The sequence below is a fragment of the Asterias rubens genome, chromosome 10, assembly GCF_902459465.1.
Source record: "Asterias rubens chromosome 10, eAstRub1.3, whole genome shotgun sequence".
Classification (NCBI taxonomy): domain Eukaryota; kingdom Metazoa; phylum Echinodermata; class Asteroidea; order Forcipulatida; family Asteriidae; genus Asterias; species Asterias rubens.
Window position 1 is genome coordinate 5,499,701 of NC_047071.1, and position 24,248 is coordinate 5,523,948.

Here is a 24,248-nt window from a genome sequence, read left to right on the forward strand (position 1 = left end):
GTGGGGAACAAATTTAATTTATAAAACTTATAAATCATGATAACGAAAAGAAAAAAAAGGTATTTCCATGGTAATTCCTCCAAAGAGATCACTTATTAATCACAATTGTTTCAAACCTTCTTTCTATAATTGGTATACCACTGGTAATAAAACATTCGCTGGTGTTAAGCCGGTCCCTGCATACAGCCTGCAAATCGCCCACCCAGCCCATTTTTTCAGCCTGCAAAAACGCACGTGCGTTTTGTACACACAGTAGATATGATGCAGGCACGAGTCGAGTCGAGTAGTCAGATGCCATTCTTGGATTGCTCGCCGTAAGTTAGTGCGCGTATGCGGTGTTGCCCTTAAAAGTACGCGGATGTCGGGGGCTAGAAGAACGAAAGAACAACCTTCTATACTTCCACTTCATGTTGTAGATGGTAAGTCAACATTTATATACATAAAAATATCGCTGACAATCAATTAAAATAAATTTTGGTTTATTGTTTTACAACAACGAGAACAAAACAACTGAGTGTAATGGCATACACGTCGTCATACGAAAAAACGGGAGCGACCCCATTGCTGGCTGCGTGCTGGTGGGAACTCCCGAGTCGATGAGCGGGGGAAGACCGCGACACGAAACCTGCCGGGTTTCCGGTGCAGCAACCAACGCTGGGTTTGCAATACTAATTTGCCGTGCATGCTTATTTTCATGGCAGTTTGTTTAATTCATTGGTTGCAACTTCATCAATGGAAGACGATGTTGTTTGTACTCTGTTCATAATATTAATAGCGTGCGGTCCGGCAACTCAAAATAATTGTTAGCATAAATCCTTACTTGGTAATGAGTAATGGGGAGAGGTTTATAGTATACAACTTTGTGAGAAACGGCTCCCTCTGAAGTGACGTAGTTTACGTACGAGAAAGAAGTAATTTTCCACGAATTTGATTGAGAGACCACCAGGTCAGTCTTTTTCCATTGGCATTTTTTCATTAAGATTGACAGCTTGGTAAGAACATTCACAATGAATAAATTCAGATACGAAGAAACAAATAGTTTTATGTCAAGGGCTACTTTGGTCTCAAGTTTTCAACTATTAATATTAAACGTATAATAGATGTTAAATTTGCATTGGGGATAAAGAATATTAATTTTGGTTTTTACCTATACACCGATGTGTGTTAGCACTGTATACTCAGTACTTTCCCGAGTCCTGTGAAAAAAATATCACAGGCATGTTACTCGGGTGGGATTCGAACCCACGACCCTTGCAATTCTAGAGCAGTGTCTTACCAACTAGACTACCGAGGTTGCCCGGCAGCTAGAGGCAGGTCGAATCCTATGTTTTGGCAGCGGGTACCGCAACGATATAATAGATGTTAAATTTGCATCGGGGATAAAGAATATTAATTTTGGTTTTTACCCATACACCGATGTGTGTTAGCACTGTATACTCAGTACTTTCCCCCGAGTCCTGTGAAAAAATATCACAGGCATGTTACTCTGGTGGGATTCGAACCCACGACCCTTGCAATTCTAGAGCAGTGTCTTACCAACTAGACTACCGAGGTTGCCCGGCAGCTAGAGGCAGTTCGGGAAAGTACTGAGTGTATGTCTAAAAAATAGATAAAGTTGTTTGGGGGAAAAATATTTGTAATAAAATATTATTTGTTCCGACGAAATTGGAGCATTAACATAATTCTACAAATTAAAATGTGTTTTCGTCAATACCAATACCCTAATGTTTTGGCCAGTGTAATAGGAAACACACACATTATATATTATTTTGTTTGGCCTAAGTAAAATTAAAATTGGCACAATGGGAACAATGGGATTGCTGGACAAATAAATTCAATGTCATTATCTGGATGGATAGCAGTTTGTGGTAAACTTGTGAAGAATTGAGTTTCTTAGGTGTTGAATACATGATTTAAAGCCATTGGACACTTTTGGTAAACAGTAAATGTCCAAGGCCCACACTTTGTGTATCACAACTTATATATAAATTAACAAACCTGTGAAAATTTAGGCTCAATCGCTCATCTGAATCGGCAGAAAATAATGTGAAAACCCACCCTTGTTTCCGCACGTTTCGCCGTGTCATGACATGTGTTTAAAATAAATATGTAATTCTCGATATCAAGAATTGATTGTTTTAATGTTTTCTCAAAAAGGGAAGCATTTCAATTAAATTTCAAGAGAAGTCTTTCACCGTTACCATCTGTAAACCCTGTAAGTTATTTGTAAACCTGTGAACTTTTTATTTTGTTTCTGTACCAAACGGTTTGTTTGATTTTGTGATAACTTTTGCAGTAGTTAAGAAACTAACCATGGATGAAGAGTGGCTGGTTAAAATCGCTGCAGCAATTGCAAAGAAAGTCGGACATGACTCGTACACAGGATGTGATATTTGGCAGGGCTATGCAAAGAGGAGAATGGGAAGGGCAAGGGCGTATGGATATGGCATCATGAATGTTAAATTTCCACACCGAGATTCACGCACAATGATGCGTGTACATCGGTTGGTGTACATTGTACATACTAGAAGTTTAATATCCCGGCAGTATGATGTTAGCCACCTATGCCACAATTCATTGTGCGTGAATTTCCACCATCTCTCCCTGGAGCCACATTCCGTCAACAATTCCCGTAAAACGTGCAGGCGGCGCAAGCATTGCATGGGCCATGGAGATTATAAAAACTGCCTGTAAACTTGTTGTGAGTTACATGTAATTAGTTTTCCAAAACCTAACCAAATCCAAGTCCCAACCCATTCCCAAACCCTGACCTAAACCCAAACCCTACCCTAACCCTACAAGGTACATGTAGCTCCAGTCATACCCATTTCTAATCATAACCCAAATAATTATGTTCATATCAAGTGAGTTTTGAATACATTCTAATAATATTAAAGGAACAAGTTGCCTTGGATCGGACGAGTTGGTCTATAAAAAGCGTTTGTAACTGTTTTTTATCAAATGCATATGGTTGGAAAGATGTTTTTAAAGTAGAATACAATGATCCACACAAGTTTGCCTCGCAATTGCGTGGTTTTCCTTTTACTGTGCGAACTAACACAGTTGGCCATTTATTGGGGTCAAGTTTTTGTCCGTGTTAGTCGACGAGGTAAAAGGAAAACCGTGCAGTTTCGAGGACTGTTGTGTGGATCATTGTATTCTACTTTTACAACATCTTTCTACACATCTTTCTATCCACACAAGTATCACTCAAAATTGCACTGTTTTCCTTTAACGTCGTTAAAGGAACACGTTGCCTTAGATCGGACGAGTGAGTTGGTCTATGAAAAAGCGTTTGTAACCGTTTGTTATGAAAAGCATATGGTTAGAAAGATTTTTTTAAAGTAGAATACAATGATCCACACAAACATGCCTCGAAATTGCACGGTTTTCCTTTTATTTTGCGAAATAACACGGTCGCCCATTTATGGGAGTCAAAAATTTGACTCCCATAAATGGCCGACCGTGTTTGTCGACGAGGTAAAAGGAAAACCGTGCAATTTCGAGGCATGTTTGTGTGGATCATTGTATTCTACTTTTACAACATCTTTCTACCCATATGCATTTTATAACAAACGGTTACAAACACTTTTCAAAGACCAACTCGACCGATCCAAGGCAACGTGTTCCTTTAACTAAAGCGTTCGGCCATTTTATGGAGTCAAAATTTTGACTCCACAAAATGGCCGACTGTGTTTCTTTGAGACGTAACAGGAAAGCCATGCAGTTTAGAGGCATGTTTACTTGTGGATCATTCTATTCTACTTTTAAATTATCTATCTAACCAATTGCATTTCATAACACACCAATCCAAGTGCCTTTCAAAGTCTAACTCGACCGATATAAGGCGAGATATAAGGCAACGTATTCCTTTAACTCCTGCACAACAATCGCTGCAAAAACAGCCCTGTCATGTCAGAATTTGCATTGCATTCGCAGCAAGTTTGAACTTGGCTCAAGGATCTAGTAGCCCAGTTTGATAAGAATGATACAAGTTGTTCTTGCAAGTTTTTTCTCACTTTGAAGTGTGGTTTAGCTTTACATTATGCTGGTCTCGTTCCAGTTGTTTAAAAACATTTTTTTATGCAAGTCGCCAGACATACAAGGTCTGAAGACCATTTCAAGGTGTGGGCTACCAATAATTTTTTTTCAAGAGCCCGCCCTTTTTTTGGCACCTACTCCGAGGGCTGAAACAGGCTTGGGTATCAGTAGAGCAGAAAGCACTACCTCCCAAATTTTACGTAGCAAGTGTCACGACCGGGATTCGAACCCACACTCTGCTGATCAAACACCAGAGCTTGATTCCGGTACCCTTGACCGCCAGGCCATGACACGCCACACTTACATCATTGTTTTTGTGTAATGCTTTTTTAAAGATTATTCATGTTTTTGTTTCCATTGAAACAGGGGCACTTGAAGCGGCAGTTAACAGGCAGCCCCAGCTTCTCACTTCAGTACTCCAGAGTTTGCAAATTTGTTGGGAGGGACAAGGTGGATGGCATTGTTTTCTATTCGTAAGTGGATTTTTTGAATGTTCATGCATATTGTAGTCTAAAATTTCAAACTTATGCCAACTTGTTTCTAAGGTATGTAGCTTGAAGACCCAACCTCCTGTGCTACAATTGCAAAGGACACAAGAGGCATAATGAAAGTTGTGGGAACTGTCCAAACTCTTGCGTATCATGCTGAAACTGCAGGTGGCGGGTCACATGTAGAACCGCTGCCCTAAATCAAACGGAGCCTGAGCCAGAAAAAAACCTTTCCAACTCACAAGCATCCAGCAAGAAGAACAGTGAAAAAGAAAGTGTGAAATGACCTTATGGGGAGCTAAAAAAAGTATGAACAGACAGCAAAGCTGAGGACAGGGCGATCGTACAGTCCACAGTGTCAACTAGAAATTGGTCGGGGCCCCAGCTAGAGGAGCCAGAAGAGAACACTGACCAGGCCGCACACAGCAGCCTTCAAGGCCCCGGCAACAGCGTAGAAAAATAGAAGAGAACCGCCGAAGACGGCCATTGGCACCGAGCTTACATAAAAGCACCAAACCCAATCGAGGCCCCAAGGGTCACCAACCAAGACTGACCTGACTCGAGACGCTGGAGAGAGCATTCTGAAATCGCTGGTAAGGGACCAGGGGAGGGTGTGAGTAAGAGGAGTTCCATGGGGGCTCTGCAATGTCCGACGTCTCTCACAAGCGGCGAAGAGAAGAGAATTGTCCTCATCCTCCTGGACATGGCCAAAGGGTAAATAGAACAAGAAAGGAAGAAGAAAAGGCACTCAGCTGTTGGCTGTGTTGCAGGATTAAGTTGCAGGATTTATTATGCGTTTTGGTTTGACCTTGTTGTCCATTTAAGGGTGCAGCGTGTGTGGTGGCAGTTGTTTTACCACGTTGCTATGGAGATGGACAACTTGGTCATGCGCTGAAAAATGCAAAATGTTTGTGAAGTTGTCTCTGGCCACTTTTGTACATACAAAGGTGAGCAGGAGATTTTTTGTGGCATTCGTTAATGTCGTATTCCGCCTTTTGGGACGGTTGCCTTGGACATACCTGGACGTGTGCCACGTTATTTTGGCGTTTCCTAATGCCCGAGCTGTGTGTTTGGTTGTGGCCGTACAGCCCCAAGGCGCAAAATAAGAACTGTTCTGTCGAACTTCAGTAGCCCTCTCTTATGCTACTGAAGTAAGCTGGGCATTGTAGCAAAGAGCCATCTATGGGCTTTGCAACCCCTTAAGTCAGGGTTATTTGCTCTTTATTTTAAGTCTGTTGGTTTGTTGCGTCGGTTTGGTTTCGGCCCTGTCGTCCATCTCTGGGTGTAGCGTGTTCTGTGGCGATGGTTTGACCACTGTTACTGTGGCGTACATTGCCATGGAGATGGACAACAAGGTCGTGCGCCGTAAGCTGCGCGACTATGGTGAATTCGTCTCTGGCCACTTTTGTACCCATAAAGGTGAGCCCTAGGTCTTCAACGGAATCATTATAGAAAGCGTTTACAGCGTAATATTCCGACGGTTCTCCGCATCGGGGACCAAAACGCCTGGGTCTCGTATCTTGGACAGACCCAGACATTTGCCCGATGCGTGGAATCGGGCTACCATGTTCCTTCCCCCTCTCGCGGAGGGCTAGGGTGATTACCATTGAAGACATGGTGGCTGCAATGCAGGGTATCACGTTAAACAAACAGTCGCCAACGGCGATGGAAAAATGAAAGCGCTTTCGCGGTATTGGTGTGCACTTGCGCCGCGTGTAATCGCCCCAGTGCTCTTGCTTAAGAACGCGTAAGAACAGTCTGCTCTTTGACACTGCACCTGAGTTCTACAAGTCTGTTTTGCAGAGTTGTCGTTCAAGTCGTAATCTTGTTGCTTACTTTGCATCTGTTCTTTTAAGAATAATCTGAAAATGCTGTTCATTGGGCAGTAAGTTTACTTCATCATAAATAGTCCCTAGTTCCAGTGCACCCTTAGCAATCCGATTCAGTGGCCAACATCTCATGGATTATGCTTGCTCGGATTTATCCTAACATAACATGAGTGAGGTCGCTCAGGCGTTACCTGCCCATTGTGCCGTGTGCTCGAAATCAATCGACAAGATTTCGGGCCTACGCCGGCACATGGGTAAGATGCAATCAGAATATAGGCCTGCACATTCCACCGAGTCTGCATTGCTGAAAGTCAAAAATGACATCATGGAACTTGTTTCTAGGCGCAAAGGTGTGTTTTTGGCCCTGTTAGACCTCAGTGCGGCATTTGACACCGTTAACCACCGCATCTTGCTAAACAGGCTCGCGGATGAAATGGGATTGGAGGGTAATGTGCTCAAATGGATTGGGTCCTACCTTTCTGGAAGAACAACCAGTGTATGTATTGACGGCTCACTTTCTCAACATCTTGACTTGAAATATGGCATACCACAAGGATCGATAGTGGGCCCCCAACAGTTCAACATCTACACCACTCCAATTGGCAACATCCTGCGTAAGTACAACCTTCAGTTTCACATCTACGCAGATGATATACAAGTGTATTCTTCTTTCGACCCCGGCAACCACAATTCCATGATATCTGCACTCTCACAGATGTCGACATGCATTGATGAGATCATGTCTTGGATGATTGTCAACAGGCTCAAGCTCAACGAGGAGAAGACCGAGTTCCTCGTGGTAATCTCTGATCACCTTAAGCACCTCCTGCCTGCAGTGACTCTCTGTATCGGTACCAAGATAATCCAGCCCTCTGAGAGTGTGCGCAATCTCGGTGTTGTGTTTGACACTTCCTTGAGTATGAATGCTCAAGTAACATCCCTGTGCAAAGGTCTCAACTACCAGATGCGCAATATCTCTAGAATCAGAAGATTCCTCGATAAGGACACCTGTTATCTTGTTGTCCGTGCTCTGATTCATACCAGGCTTGACTATGGTAATGCCTTGCTGTTTGGGTCCAACTCAACAGACATACAGCGACTCCAACGGCTACAAAACTGGGCTGCTAAACTTGTCTGTCGTGCCCCAAAGCATGACCACGCCACATCATACCTACAAGATCTTCACTGGCTGCCGATTAGGGAGAGGATAACCTTCAAGATCTTGGTTTATGTGTATAAATGCCTCAACAACACAGCTCCTGGCTATTTATCCTCTTGCCTGTCTCTCCATCGGCCTTGGGCGCTCAAGTCTACGCTCAGCATCCGACACTACTTGCTTCATGGAACCTAACTCAATCAAGCTTCTTAAGTCGGCCTCAAGTCGCACATTCTCACATTTTGCTCCACACACCTGGAGTGCACTCTCCCCCTCAATCAGGAAATCCGACTCTCTTCGAACATTTAAGAAGTGTATCAAACATTCTCTATACTCCTATCTAATGCGCTGCGTTCTTGACGTAGTGGCGCTATATAAATGCCCTATATGTATGTATGTATGTATGCATCGCCACACAGATCATGAATCTTCAAGCAGTGCTGAGCTGATGGAGACTGTCGACCAGATCTTCAAGTACCCTCTTTCTGATGCCTGGTCCTGTAATGTCTGTAAAGACAATTTCTTCAATCAACAAACTCTGAATGGGTAGGATGCATCTCCACTCTGCTGAACCATCAAGCAGTGCTGAGCTAATGGAGACTGTCGACCAGATCTTCAAGTACCCACTCTCTTATGCCTGGTCCTGTGTTGTCTGTAAAGACAATTTCTTCAATCAACGAACTCTGAAAAGGCATCAGAAACGTTCCCATCGGGCAGTCTCCATCAGTTACATTTACCAGTGCCGTGCCTGTCCGCAGGAGTTTGACAACGCGAGGAGAGCTGCAGCACACTACCAGCGTCATAAGAAAGCAGCCTCCTCGGCGTGTTCATCAGTGTGTGCCGTCCAGCCTCCTGCCGACCCTCGAGTGCTGCCTCTAGCTCCACACACACCACCGTCTCCACCGCCTCCAGCCCGGCCACTGTTCTTCAGTCCACCACCTCTTCTTGCACGGTCACCAACTCCACCACCACCATCACCAGTTCTACAAGCCACGAACCCAGTTTACAGCGCCTGGTGTGCATGTTAATGAGGATGCCGAGGCAGCCCAGGCACATCCCACGGCCCAATCTGCAGTGTGTTATCGATTTGTTGAGTCACAGACAATATTTTAGAATAAGTATGTTGTTGCTGGTGAAGAAGGGGGCTCGTCTCTCGTGGGCAGTGTGGTGAGGTCAATCATAATCAAGTATGGGAAGTTTTAATTTTTGATTGTTTAAAAAAAATTGTTTAAATGATTATTGAAACAATAAACCTTTTTAAAAACTGAATGTTCTTCTCCGATTAATATCGGAAAAGTCTTACTCTAGCAGACGATGTGTAGTCTAGTATGGTGGCAGGGGTGTATCATTGGGGGTAGCATCTTGCAGTTTGGGGAGGGGTGGATCTGTGTACTGTATGGCCACACAGCATTTGAAATCTCTAATTCAAAGCCTTGGAGCTCAGGAATGTCTTAGAATAGTTTTCTTATGTCTCCCATGTTTCCCGATATAACATTCATAAATTTTGACCACATTTTCTGCATTTTCCCACACTCCCCACAGCTGTGAACTCAAGAAGTGAAGATCCGCCTTTGAGCTGAGGTTGTAATGCCAGTCTGCAGACCATGGAGAGTTCATCCACACAGCTTGCATCTGTGAGTATTTATTGCACATTTTGTGTCTTTGTCTGTTGAGAGCATGTGTTAACCTCTTTTATGGGTTAACCATGAGTACAACATGCACACACAATCCTACATGTACATACATTAAACACTTTGTCAGCTGTTACTAAATTCCATTTAAGAAACTAAATAATTAAATGAGACAAAAAACACAATTGCCTCCGTTGCCTCCGTGAAGTATCAGGCCTGCTTTAGCGACTTGATAATAATCCCTCTCTACTACATGTAGCTGTTCATCCACCCATAACTACTGTGACAGGAGAAAGACACTGACAATGAAATCAAGTGAGTTACATGTATGTTTCTAGATGTGATGGTGACAAATACATGTACATGTAGTTGTTACTGTATAGGCCTACCAAAGGAATCAATGAAACTATCAATTTAAAGGCAGTGGACACTATTGGTAATTGTCAAAGACTAGCCTTCACAGTTGGTGTATCTCAACATATGCAGAAAATAACAAACCTGTGAAAATTTTAGCTCAATCGGTCATCGAAGTTGCCAGATAATAATGAAAGAAAAAACACCCTTGTCACACGAAGTTGTGTGCGTTTATATGGTTGATTCGAGACCTCAAGTTCTAAATCTGAGGTCTCGAAATCCAATTCGTGGAAAATTAATTCTTTCTCAAAAATTATGGCACTTCAGAGGGAGCCGTTTCTCACAATGTTTTATACCATCAACAGCGCCAGCCACCAACCAAGGTCATTACCACGCAGTGAACACCGGGTACGAACACTGTTATTCCCATTAATAAATACCTTTTTTTAGCGAATTAAGCGGCTAAAATTGTCAAAATTTTGTGACTTTTCTCTCGGCGGTACTTCCAGACATGTTCAGTGGCCATATTTGAGCTTTTGATGGTTCCCATCTCTTTCGTGCGTTAATCACATTGTTTATTTGGCCCATACACTTATGTCAAGCATTACATACTCAGTACTTCCCGAGTATATTGAAAACCATCTTAGTGGGATTTGAAGCTAGTGCAGGACCCAATTTCATGGCTCTGCTTACCGCCGAATTCTGCGCTTACGATCGCGATTCCCCGATAGTGCAAGCGCCGAATTTCTGCGCTAGCCTTGTAAGCGTAGAATGCCTAGTACCGTGGAGTACGCACGTGCAGAAGCCCAAATTCGGCGCTTACCCGTGACATAATGCTTGCCGTGCTTACAGTAAGCAAAGCCATGAACTTGGGCCCTGATGTCTTGACTAGAGCTACATGTATAAGGCAGTTGTGATGAGCCAACTATCTAATGGCTTCCCCTCTCTCCACAGATGAAACGCCTTCATGTCTTCTGGAAGTATGAGCCAAGTTCCTTCTCTGGAGCCTGGAGGGACCAATGAATTCAAAGCAGATTAATTGATGGGTAAGATGAGTGTTGTTAAATGTCTCAATACTGGTTGTTTTTGTATCAATTTAAGACATCGTTACAATTAATTCATTTTGTCTGCTGGAATCATGTAAATTGTAAACTACACTTTTTATGACTGTAGCCCAGCTTCCTGCGAATGCAAATTTCTACTAAAGTTTGATGTCATAAATTCACAGTTGTAGGGTGTCGTGGACAAGTCACAGTTGTAGGGTGTCGTGGACAAGTCGTTAAGAACATCAAAATCAAGTTTTGGTTGTAAAGTCATCAGAGTATGGGTTCGAATCCCGATAGTGACACTTGTGTTCTTAAGCAAGGAAAAGACTTTACTATATAATTGCTTCTCTTCACCCAGGGGTATAAATGGGTACCTTTGAGGGAAGAGGTTGACATTGTGTATGAAAAAAATCTTTGAAGCGTATCAGTTGCTTCGGTTGTATACAACATTTTCCAGGGATATTTGGTTTGCGGTAACACCATGTGTGTATCTACTTGCCAGGTAGAGTTGTTCTTAGAAAACTGTCTTGCTTTATTCTACTGTCGCGGAGTAGATAATCGGAGGTTCGGGAGACTTCTCAGTTCTGAAAAGAACTGTCCTGCTTTTTAACTATTACCAGGGCGGATGGTGTAGAAATTAGACTGGACTACTACTTTAGCTTATAGGATCGTAATTAACTGTACTGCCGCGGAGTCAGTTCTGAATTGGTCTCAACGTTTCGACTAGCTTGCTCTAGTCATCGTCAGGAGACTGAAGAGGTAAGAGAAGAGTGGGCTTATTTATACGGTTCAGTGGATCCACTGCAGGTTAATCAATGCTCTGATTGGTTGTGTGGTTGGCGGGCTCAGGGCTATTGGTAGGGTTGACCATTGGCATCTACTTGCCTACATGTACCTGGCAAGTAGTTACCCACATGGTGTTACCGCAAACCAAATATACATTGATACCTCACCATGCAATGCCTCAAATCCTATATTTCCCAGGGACCTCAATTTGTTTGACTAGCATACTCGGTTTATGATTACTAAAATGGTCAGGTCGGAACGGACTCGGATGTACACAAATAAAATTGACAGACAAAATAAAATAAAACAACCCTGATCCCACTCCCATGTAACACAAATACCGCACGATTTTAAGGTTTTATGTTTAATGTTTCCTTTTTTCTAAAATTTTTTCACATTTGTGACCCGCTCTGACGGAATGAGGAATGTCTAGTAAAGTTTCATTTCGTGTAATTTGACACCGAACATAATCATAACAAACAATTAATGAAAATTATTGAATTTTTTAATTTTTTTATTACTACACTTTTAGGTTGCCTAAATCTTGATTAAACTTACTATGGTCTTACCTTTTCGTCAAAAGATTACTAAAGATGTAAAAACAGACGATTTCTGAGCCATGTTCTTGACGTAATTATCCAAAAATGTTCCAAATCCCACGGGACAGACAGCGAACATTCATTGAAAACACCAAATTTGGCGAGCGTCGCAAAGCTTTTCACACAACTTGCATAGCGCCACCAAGAGTACCATTGGAAAGCCAAAGATTAGAGGTGTCTAAATATAGCCACCAAAAACATGTGTCAACACTGAAAGGGGTTCAAAGGTCACCAAAGGCAAACCCTGTTTTATCAGCGATGACATCTCTCATTCATAAATCCGCGTCGCGAGATTTAGTATGGCTCACAGACCGAGGCGTTGTTTATCCATGCAGCGTGAGAGTCCGATCACCCGACCCGGTCTTGTTGCCATAGCTAGTTGCAGCGCTGGTAATACGACAATGTACACACGAACACTGCGCGGGTACCATGCACAAACTTTGCTACACGTACGACGTATGGAACAGTGGAATGTTTATCGAACGTTGGGAAAACAGAGTCTAATTTCCATCATTGTTTTGTGGTTTTTCAAGGTTGAATTGTTCCAAACCAAAATAATTCTGAATGTTAAAGGAATAATCTTTCAGTTAAACTTCATGCTGGGTAAGAAATTTCGCTAAAATCATGAGAAACATCCACGGGGAAATTGCGAATGTTCCCTGGTCTTCAAGCCGAGTATACCCGTGGGGGTTGATGCTATGCGCTGAGTGACAGCTGTCTTTACTATGTTTTGACTTGACGGAACAAAACTCGCATTTCAAGTTGGAAATATCAACGCAAATTGCTCTAAAATTTCAGGTAAACATTGTCAAACTTATTGGTGAAATTGTCTACACATTATAATCTAACTTCTCGTTGAGTTGTTTGTTCATTTTGGTAATTTTGTTTGCCTGACTACGGGGGGTTAAAAATTGATGTTTTCATTATCGTAAACAAAAATATTAATATTATTTTAATGAGTGTGTGAGACGTCGCGTTTTTTCAAATTAATTTTTATGGAGTTTGTGTTTTCCAAAACGGGTCGTAAAATTAAGCGTCAAGGGCGTCGAAAATTCCACATTGTTTCAGACAGGAAGGTCGTATGATCTTGATTTTTATTTCATTTAAAATATTAATATTTGTTTGTTTGGAATATTATGAAATATGCAAATGTGAAATTCACTAGACAATCCTCATTTCGTTAGAGCAGGTCACATTTGATATAAAGCATTAGAAAATACACATTTTCTTACGAGAAAATACGTCGTTGATCCACTAGTAGTAGTTCTAGTATTGCACGAACGACGTATACAGTAGCGTGTGTGTGTACGTGTAGTAATGTACCCGGCTGCGAGTTCGTAAAGCTAGCAATCTGTTAATTGCACTGCTCAATTTCAAGATTGCACAACAGATGTTGATTGAGCTACGTACGCCCGACGGTATGCGCTTCGCATTAGCCAGGCATGCAACTCTTCCGCGTTTCCGCGGAATTCCGCGTTTTAAAAAAACTGATTAGCGCTAAGAAAAACATTCCGCGGTTAGCGCGATCTTAAGACAATTTACAACAATGCATCGTAACGCATGGTCTGGCCTCTGCCGCAGCACGCAATCCATTCTACTGCATGGTCAATCTAAAGCCCACAGCAAGCAATGCATACGTTTACACACTGCGTGCAGTCATTAATAGCCGTGTGTACGGTCGAAAAATATGGAACAGTGGAACGCACCCCGTGGCGCAGGCGAGTTGTGTGCTAAACCAAGTTATTATACAGCCTTGAAATGAGTCTAAGGTCATGTCTTCGTCTGGTCCCGCTATTTTGCAATAGTATACACGTATTGTACATGTATGTATGTGTGTGTGAGTTAGTTACCAAACGTACATGTATACTGCTGCTGTGTGCGAGTGTCACATTGCGCTACGAAACAGTCGCATCTTCAAACGTCCGTCAAAATGACATCCAAAAGAAAAGATATTTTAGAGCGGGACCGAGTGGTACCTGGCCAAATCAAAGCCATAGATAAAGGAGTAAAAAATACCTGGAAGTGGTTCTGGTTGGAAAAATAAGACGTAGACGGTAAACTGCTCTCCGAAATCGTCCGGAAAGTGGACAAGCCAGGAATGGCATATTGTGTGATGTGCAAGACGGCAAGTGGGAACAAGTGGCTCTCACCGAACATTGTAAGGCGGCAAAGCATCGGGAGTTGATTAAGTTGAGGAAAACTAACTATTGTTTCCCAGGTAGTTATGAAATATGCATAAAATTATTATTCCCCCCCCCAATAATAATTTTATGCAATAATAATTTTATGCAAATTTCATAACTACCTGGGAAACAATAGTTAGTTTTCTTCAACTTAATCAACTCCCGATGCTTTGCCACCTTAGAATTACGGTGCATACATAGGCAAGGTGTTTTTCCATGTTATTTTAGTTGTATAAAACACTTCACTTTGTCTTTGTCATACATGCTAAGATTGATCCTAAGAGCATAAAAAACCTCAACACTTTTTAGGGTACCATTGTGGGTCTCGAAAAGTTTCCTCTTTTGTTTTCATCGGGCAGTTGCATGCCTGATTTGCGCAACTGAAAACAGCCCCAGGAGCGGGGTAGGAGCGCGATCGCGCTCTTCAAAAACGAAGGTCTGGTTATGATAACTCTCTTGTGAACATAATTAAATAAAAGACAATTTTAATTTCACTTTTTCATGAGCTTTACACCTCTTTTCCCTATGCATGAATAGCAAAGTTGTATGAAAATGTTTGTCTACCCTTAAGGATCAACACTAAATATAAAACAAATAAAAAAAGATACATTAGTTGTGTTTGATGCAGCCATAAAGTTGAGCAGAGCTCTGTGTACAACATTTCACATAGCAAATGAGAACTTGGTTTAAAAACAAATCTTTCAACATTTGGGGCAATCTATCTTTGTGTTACAAATCTCAAAGCTTCAATTTGTAAGAAAAGAAAAAAGAATGCAAGCCTTTCAAATTTTAATTCATTGTCTTCAACCAAGTAAACTAAATTAAATGCGACACATGAAAACTAATGACTGGTTGGGATTTGAAGTTACAGGTCATAATGACTTTTCGTTCTGTGTTCATGAATATTAATGACTCTATGTTTAACTGTGTGCAACTGCTGAAGGGTGACTTGGTAACCACGGAGTGTTATTGTGCACTGACTCATTAAGCTGATTTAAAAAACAGCTACATTCCATCTAGCCTGAACGTCTGACGTCATTCTTCATGGCTCGTGAATAACGCCAGAGACCAGGCTAAAAAAATTGCAAAACCGGCGTGTAGTTTGACCTCTGACCTCTGTCGTTTGAAATATAGATACGAAGTCAAATTCCATTGCCGACTTGAGAGCAGTGACTATTTGGGCATCTACATGTATGTCACTACATGTGCATTGTATCCAATTGGGAATCACTGGATCTAGCGGCAGGGACTGGATCTATCCTTGCGGGCTGGGCCCAGTCTACATTCCATCTTGTTGGTCTTAATTGCTGATGTGGGACGTCACAATACAAAACACTGTTCACTTATATCTTAAAGGAACACGTTGCCTTGGATCGGACGAGTTGGTCTATAAAAAGCGTTTATTAAATGCATATGGTTGGAAAGATGTTTTAAAAGTAGAATACAATGATCCACACGAATTTGCGTGGTTTTTCTCTTACTGTGCCAACTAACACGGTCGGCCATTTATGGGAGTCAAAAAGTTGACTCCCATAAATGGCCGACCGTGTTAGTCGACAAGGTAAAAGGAAATCCGTGCAATTTAGAGGCGTGTTTGTGTTTTTAAACATCTTTCCAACCATCTGCATATAGACTAACCCGTCCGATCAGAGGCAACGTGTTCCTTTGAAATTAATCTTAGTGATTCAGATTCAATAACTAGAATTATAATTCATCTTTGTTGTTGTCCCAGGAAGATGAATGCACAGCTCAATGATTTAATGGAGAGATGTGACCTAAATGTACTAATTGTACCAGTTTAAAGACGTATACACTACACTGAATGAAGCCATGAAGCACACTCAAGATTATCAGGTAATATTATACAGTTGTAATAGTTATGTAACCAAGGGGGTCAACAAGTCTGATAGTCTGTGTTAAAATTTGTAATTTGTAAAAAAAATTCATTAGGCAATTGTGGCTTTTCTAATATGCGGACACCAAACTATAGGGAGGCAGAGTACAATCAATACGTAAAATACGCACTATAAGTGTGCAGGGCAGCCGTACCTCCTACATCTATGCCTCTTGATGTGGTTGATGGATTCTACCTGGATTAGGGGCCTACAAGACGGCACAGCTCGGCAGCAACAAGCTCAAAACAGAAGGATGTGGCTTCCAGGAGGACAAGAAAATAAATATTAAATTTATTTTCTTGTCCATTTCCACAGCTATTGTGTTAAAACTGTTCAGTACTAAAAACAACACTGCCCGTTACTTCCCAAACTGCCCCCAACCAATAAGAGAGTTTAGAGCACTTATTTGTGTTTCAATGGGGTTGTTGTCATCATTTTTTCAATCACTTTTTTTTATATTATATATTTATTTCTTTGAGATGACAGTACAGTAGAGCAAACTTAACGATGAGGCAATCAATTACAACGTACGCAAACCTTATTTCTTAATATTAGTTGATCTGTACTAAGTTTTTAAAGGAACACGTTGCCTTGGATTGATCGAGTTGGTCTTTGAAAAGCGTTTGTAACCGTTTGTTATAAAATGCATAGGGTTGGAAAGATGTTTTAAAAGTAGAATACAATGATCCACACAAACACGCCTCTAAATTGCCGGTTTTCCCTTTACCTCGTCGACTAACACGGTCGGCCATTTATGGGAGTCAAATTTTTGACTCCCATAAATGGCCGACCGTATTAGTTCGCACAGTAAAATGAAAACCACGCAATTTCAAGGCAAATTTGTGTGGATCATTGTATTCTACTTAAAAAACATCTTTCCAACCGTATGCATTTTATAACAAACGGTTATAAACGCTTTTTATAGACCAACTCGTCCGATCCAAGGCAACGTGTTCCTTTAACCTCAAAAGCTTCAATATGGAAGCGAAATCTAAACACAAAAATTAAACCCAGTAGTGCCAATCATATGAAGAATATCATCCTCAACAAAATAAACATCACTTGTAACCATGAAAATAATCATAACTGAAGTTATCTGAACATTAGAAAAATGGTTACTTACTGTGCCACAGTCATGGAGTACTTGACCCCCTGTTTAGGCAAACTGATAAAAGGGTTCCACACACAACCAGTTTTAGTGAAGAGACAACTTATGAAATGAGCCTGCAGAGTCTGGTTTAAACAATAATAATTAGAGTGAAGAGACAACTTATGAAATGACCCTGCAGAGTCTGGTTTAAACAATAATAATTAGAGTGAAGAGACAACTTATGAAATGAGCCTGCAGAGTCTGGTTTAAACAATAATAATTAGAGTGAAGAGACAACTTATGAAATGACCCTGCAGAGCCTGGTTTAAACAATAATAATTAGACAAAAGTACAGTATACACGTACAACAGTCATTCTTCATCATTCCAGTGATTTACAACTCCTGTAGATTTACACGTACAACTTCTCTACGGGTGTAGGTCGGGATCCTGATCATTAACCCGATGTGATAGGCTGGGATGCCGAAACAAAAATCCCGGCAGGATGGGTTGGGATCCCGGGCAGTATCCCACAGGGATTCCCAACCTATCCCGCAGAGATATTGGTCGGGATCCCGACCAAATTTTTTAAGGGGTTGAGACAACATCAATACTGGTAATGAGTACATCTTGTGAATATGATGTTTCTTCTAGTTTTCACAGAATGTCTGTTTTGTCACGGACAATGTATGTGGGTTGCAAGGTAACTATTATGAGGGAAGCCATCAAAAATAAAATAGGCGGCGTCCTGCATCCCGCCGCAGCGCTCCCGCAAAGCGCCGCGATTGTGTTTTTGATCCGGCACTCGTGCGGCCCAACTCCAAGGGCCAGCTCATTAAAATGATGTCCTTTGTTGTGCCTGCTATTTATATGTTAATCGGTGACAACAATAGGCAGCATCACGGCGCTTGTGCGGCCGGCCGCTAGTGCGCCTCAAAGAGATACCAACTATTTGCGGTCACATTGTGGCTTTACCGCGGCCCATTCTCGGGAGGCTGCAAACTTCCTGCAGTACTGCCATTGTCCTGTTCCATAGTGTCCATGAATACAGAGCAGAATCTTTTGAAGGTGTTTTTTTTATAGAAGATTCTTGAAGAAAGCAGCTGCTTTCAAGATTTTTTAAACTAAAAATGGGCAGTTTGAATGGACTTTAGGCTCATTGAGGAGGTAATATTTCTTCCATTATGTTAGGCCTAAGGGATCACAGTTGATAATTGTTTAGCACTTTGGACGGAAACCAGTCACATTGCGCCAATTTGAAAGGGGAAAACCAAGTTACCTTCATCTGGCCGTATATGCAACATTGTAGGCCTAGGTTAAAAAAATATTATCTTTTATTAGAAAATGTGTTTCAATCTCACTTCAAAAAAGATGTTTTAGTTTTACTTGTCGTCAAAATCAGTGATCTGAGCGCGCCTGCGGAATGTCACTCCGTAAATTGTTCATTTGCATCATGCTGCATACAAGTTTCCAATTCAGTTTACTCATGCCCACCACCTTGTACATCTGGGCTGAAACCATCTGTTAACGTTGATGCGCCTGGGGGTGAGCGAGCGGGGACGAGAATGTAATGTGTTGGTACCCGGCGCGGCGGCACCTTAGTACAGCGCTGCGTTAGTATACCACTGATAATGTGTAAAGGCTGATACCTTACAAACGAGTGTTGAACTAGTATAACGGACGTCGAGTTGCAATACCACAAATCCCTGTGTTGCATGGATTAAAAGTAAAGTCTTGTTTCCAAACGTCTTGCTCAGTATGTCGACCAACAGTAATGAGCTTCTGACTACTACTGTTAAATAATTTTCAGTTTATGACGATTGTTTTATGATGCACATGTTAAATTTTTAAAACAATGTTGACTGTTGCAGTGTTTCTGCTGATTTTTTTGTTTACTTTTTTTACAGCGGGTGCTGCGGCATTTTTAAGAATCTGGCAACAGGTTTGGACTATTGACAACAAGTTATTAAGCTGGGCTGGCTCGACCAGCGTTCTGTTCAAACTGTAATTTTTAGCCGTTTGCTTAATGGCTTGTCTAGATGTCATTTTCATTTTGTTAAAAACATTATTGTGGGTTGAACCATGGAGGTAGTTTAATCCATTATCTTAACATGTACACAAAGGCCGTGTCACATGCACGGTACAAATTGGAGACGGCGGAGACCTTTAGATGAGCTTTTCCCATTTATTTGCACTCAGTGTATAACATTACACAGGTGAAACTATAAATAACAAATACATAAATAGCTTACTAAATGACACGAAAAATGCACATTATTAAACAATTAAGGGAAGGGAGACAAAGGTGAACCATATCAGACTAACAAAAACAACTCTAAATGCAGAACGAGATACAGCAATAAACCAAGCAACGACCGAGGGCTGATAAACAGTGAAACTTGAATATAAGACACTACAAAGACAAATCCAGCGTTAAATTACAAGAGTGAAATAACTAATACATTTAATAAATTAAAACAGTGAAATAACTAATACATTTAATAAACTTACATCGTTGCCGGGAGAAACTCAGAAACTACGTCCGTGCACATGGTAAATGTTCTGCGGTATTCTGGGGGCGTTCACCGGTATTCTGGTATAAACATTACATGAAACCAACAAAAAATATACAGGAAACAACGGGGGACTTGTACACTACAATATAATTCTAAGCAATAGAATAAATACTGAATGAAGCAGCAAGAAAATGAATTACACGAGAAATTAACTCCAGAGACTATAAGCCGTAAAAGGGGGACCGAGTGAGTTGGCTCAAACGGCGATAAATAACTATAAGAAAACGGCAACTTGCTGAATATACCGAACAGGAAAATGTTAACATAAGGGAAGTTTTGATTGCGAAGGTTAAATAAAGATATTTATACATAAGGAAGATAAATGCTAGAAATAACAGTTGTAAACAGAATAAGGCTACTTACGGGAGATGGCTACGGAAAATTACATGTCTGAAAAGAACTAAAATAAACTCGAACACAACACAACGGAATCAGGAACAGAAAATGACTTGGAAATACAGGCACCCAGATATATGTATACAAAATAGGGGCTTGCCACACCTTAAGCGAAATTCCTTAAATGCCCGCAGGCGATTGGCTGTGGCCACTGAACTTTGACTTTAAGCAAACAAGGATAAACTGATAGGATAATAAATGTTGGTGCTGTCCCATCCAGTGACGTTGTGTCTGTTGACTTGTAGTAAATTGAAAATTGTATTGTATTAATACGATTCCAATTATAGTAACTGTGCTGTACTATTTCCACCGTTGTTTTTGTAAACATGGTGTTTATGGGAAATAGTTTAACCAGGAGGTGTGACCCTTTAAGACCAAGTTGGTCTGTATGTGAACGAAAATGTTTTCGAGATTTAGGATATTTTTGCAGATCCTTGGGTAGCAATAACTAGTTTTCGGAAGTCATGTAAGCTTCCTCGTCAGTTGCATGTAATGTTGATTCTCTGAATCGGGTAATCTCTTGTTTACATCTTGAAAAAGATGTGGAGAGCAACCAATATGGTGGTTTTTTTTGACATAGCCGTGGGTATGTTTGTATGTTTGAATAGATAACCAAGGCATGTACCGTTTGTTGGATAGTATTCAAAGTAGAGCAATCAAATCCTCAAGTGTTTCTTGTAATTCCAGAGAATTATTTTCGGGGGAGGGATCGTCGATGTCGCTTTCGGACTCAGTTGTGTCCGGTGGCAACTTGGCTCTGATGATCTTTTCCCGTATGTTTTTGTCTTTTTTGAAAGCAATGAAAGGTGTGTTCGGAAAGATTTCCGTGAGTGTTTCATCGCTATGGATTAGAGGCCAGTGTTTAGTGATTGCCCGTGATATATCCTTGTGGAAAAAGGCCGGGTTGTATGTTGTCGTGAAGACGAGAGGTGATTTATTTTTTTGCTGGTGTACTTCCAGTGGTTTGTGAATCATGTTAGCACGTTCATGATGTGATACTTTTTGTATCTGTGTGTTTATTTCATCATGCGTGTAACCTCTTGCTGTTAATTTGTTTGTGAAGGTCTCGACTTTCTCTTGAAAATCCTCAATGTTGTTGGTGTTTCTTGCAAAGCGGAGGGTTTCCCCGTATATGAATGCGTTGAAAACATGTGGTGGGTGAGATGAGGATTTGTGAAGGTATTGATATGTTTCTGTGGGTTTGGTGTAGACTTTGGTGTCTAGTATACCAGTTTCACGGAATCTGTTACCTTTGAATATAGTTAGGTCGAGATAGTTCACTGAACAGTTTGAGGCCTCAAAAGTGAATTTGAGGGTAGGGTGCATTTGATTCATGGTATTTACCAGGTTTTTGAATTCTTCAATATTACCGCTATAGATTATGAGAATGTCGTCTCTATAGCGCCACCAAGTGAGTATATTGTCAGCTTGTTGGAGGATTCGATTTTCGAGATCATGGAGTGTTATGTCACATATTTCAGGGCTGGCTGTAGAGCCCATGGCACAACCGACTTTCTGTAGGAAATATTTATTTCCGAATTGGAAACAATTTCTCCCAATGATGAGTTCCAGAAGAGTACGGATGTATGAGGAATGTGGTTTGTTAATGGCATATTGATGGTTTGTTCGTTCGAGCGCATTGCATACACAATTAATTGCCTCTGTTTGGCGGACATTTGTGTACATTGAGACAACATCAATGCTGGTAATAAGTACATCTTGTGGAAATGATGTTTCTTCAAGTTTACGCAATATGTCTGTTGTGTCACGGACATATGTGGGTTGCGAGGTAACTATCGGAAGGAGAAAGTAATCCACGAATTCAGAAATCTTTGCTGTGGGGCTTGTGCATCCGCTGATAATGGGTCTACCAATGAAATGTTCTCCTGGTGGTGGAGTTTTGTGTATTTTTGGTAGAAAGTACATTGTCGGGCACACCACTTTCTGTTTGAGGGGGTCGAGGTACTCATATGTTTTGCGGTTGATGATGTTTTGGTTGGCCATTTTCGTAAGGACATTATGAACTAGTTGACTCGTGTCTTGTGTAATATCTTGTTCTAGCTGTTGATAATGCTGAGAACTAAGATGGCGGAAGCCTACGGCTAGATAGTCAGGAGTGTTCATAATGCATATTCCTCTGCCTTTGTCGTATGGTTTGATCACGATTTGGTTGTTGTTTTTCAACTGTAGAAGAGCTGATCTTTGTTTCTTAGTCATATTGTTTGTTTGTTGTTTTAAACGAATATGAGCAAGTTCGAATTTTGTGGCTTCCAGATAATCTTCAAGTTTGATATTGAAGGTTGATTTGGGAGACCAGGTGGATGGTGTTTGGAAGGGTTGTGTTCGGGAAGTTTTGTTATGCATAAGGTATTTTACTCTCATTCTTCGATTGAAAGTGTTTATATCTATCAAAAGAGAGAACGGCGTGTTGGTTTGGCTGGGGTGGGAACGAAGTTTAAACCTTTACCTAGTGCGATTTTCTGATCTATAGAAAGTTCAACACTGGAAAGGTTCGTTATGTATTGTTCGCTTTGATTAGCCAAATCTGATAACAGATCATGTTGTCTCTGTTGGGACAGGGTTGAGCAGTGGCGAGAAAAGCGATTGGCTTTTCTATGGGTTCGTGCGAGTGACTTTCTTTTATTATGTTTTCGATTCACCATGTTTATTGTGTATTGGGAATGATGTTTATTTATTAAATATATCTGCTAAGATGATAGCAGATTAATTTAAAAATGACACAGTTTAAACGTATTTGAATCTCTCTTTGGAAGATGGGGTGGTCTTGAAAAAGACCGGTTGTTTTGTGTTGAAAGTCAGTGGCTTTCTTCTCGTTTTCTCTTGTTCTTTCCAGGAGCTGGTTTGGGTCTTGCGAAGAAACCAAAGAGCTTTTTGGCGGTGGTTCGAGTGTCTTCTGTCTTGAAATGCTCGTTCAGCTGGGCAGTTGAGTTTTCCTTGGCTTCAGCTAAACGGTTTTCGATGTCCGATTGGAATTTCAGATATTGGTCGAGTGTAAGTTTGGCGAAAGCTTGTCCCATATAGGTCTCAAGGTCTTTCCAGGTTGCCTGAAAACTTTCCTCGTATCTGAGTAGGTGGTGAGGGTGCGGTGGTCTTGCCTGCGAGGTGATGTAGGTGGGTGGTGTTTTTTGTTTGACAGCTTTCGTCAAAGAAATAATCTGTTTGTCAATGTGTGCCTTGGCTGATGTGAGTGATCCCACGTTAGCAGCCAGGGCCTTGACGAGTTCGAAATCTGCTGTTGGTAGTTGTTTCTTTATGCAAACAAGGATAAACTGATAAACGTAAGAGAAACGTATAAATTACAAACAACAATATAAACACATCACCGGTGGGAGATGACAGGCCGTGTGCACTTTCAGTCTGAATGTGAGTATTCAAACTTAGTCCTTTGATAATGATAACGACAAATAAAAGACACAAGACAATCATTTATATTTTGTGATAACACCATATTATTATTTTCATCCAATATAAACCATCCGCGAACTCATGGTCAGTATGTGTATAATATAACGGTAAAACAAGTTTTATTTGTTATTTATATGAATGAATAAATTTGTTCAGAACTACAAATGCCTGAAGTATAATGCAGCCCCAAAATTTATATTACAAGCATGGGAAATAGTGTGTTTACAAATCATGAATTAATACAGGACTATGGAATGAGCTCCCCGCGGGTCTGAGAGAGGCGATCTCGTTGCCTGTATTCAAAAGCCTCCTCAAGACATTTCTTTTTCCCCACCCATCCTAGTTTGTTTGTTTCTCTTTTCTTTTGTTATCATAGTCTCATGTAAAGCGCTCTGTTCTCCGTAGAGCGCTATATAAATGTTTCATATTATTATTATTATTAAATGCTAATGGTGCACCCCAAAATCGATATTTCAAGAATGGAATTGCCGGCTTTTACTCCGAGGTATAGGGGAAACACAATTTAGATTAAATAATCGAAATTAATTGTGTCTACTTCACTCTACTTACCTGTAGAGCGAATACTACAATTGCATTGTTCCCTATGCCGGCAGGCAAATAGCTAAGAGTTTTACACACAATAGCGCCCTCAAGAGTCCCATCCCCAACGCCCTGTGACATGCGCAACACGTCGGCGTCCTCTTTTTTTCTTAGCCGGCAAAGACAGCGGACGTGAGTACGTGATTGTCCGTA

General features: G+C 41.1%; 1 long non-coding RNA gene across 1 annotated transcript; it reads left to right on the forward strand.

Moving 5' to 3' along the window:
- Nucleotides 1-284: 284 nt before the first annotated feature.
- LOC117295729 lies at nucleotides 285-15,961 on the forward strand. The gene is made up of 5 exons (XR_004519692.1): nucleotides 285-419; nucleotides 4,408-4,514; nucleotides 9,057-9,148; nucleotides 10,454-10,545; nucleotides 15,846-15,961. It is a non-coding gene; the product is annotated as an uncharacterized LOC117295729 (long non-coding RNA).
- The last annotated feature ends 8,287 nt before the right edge of the window (nucleotides 15,962-24,248 follow it).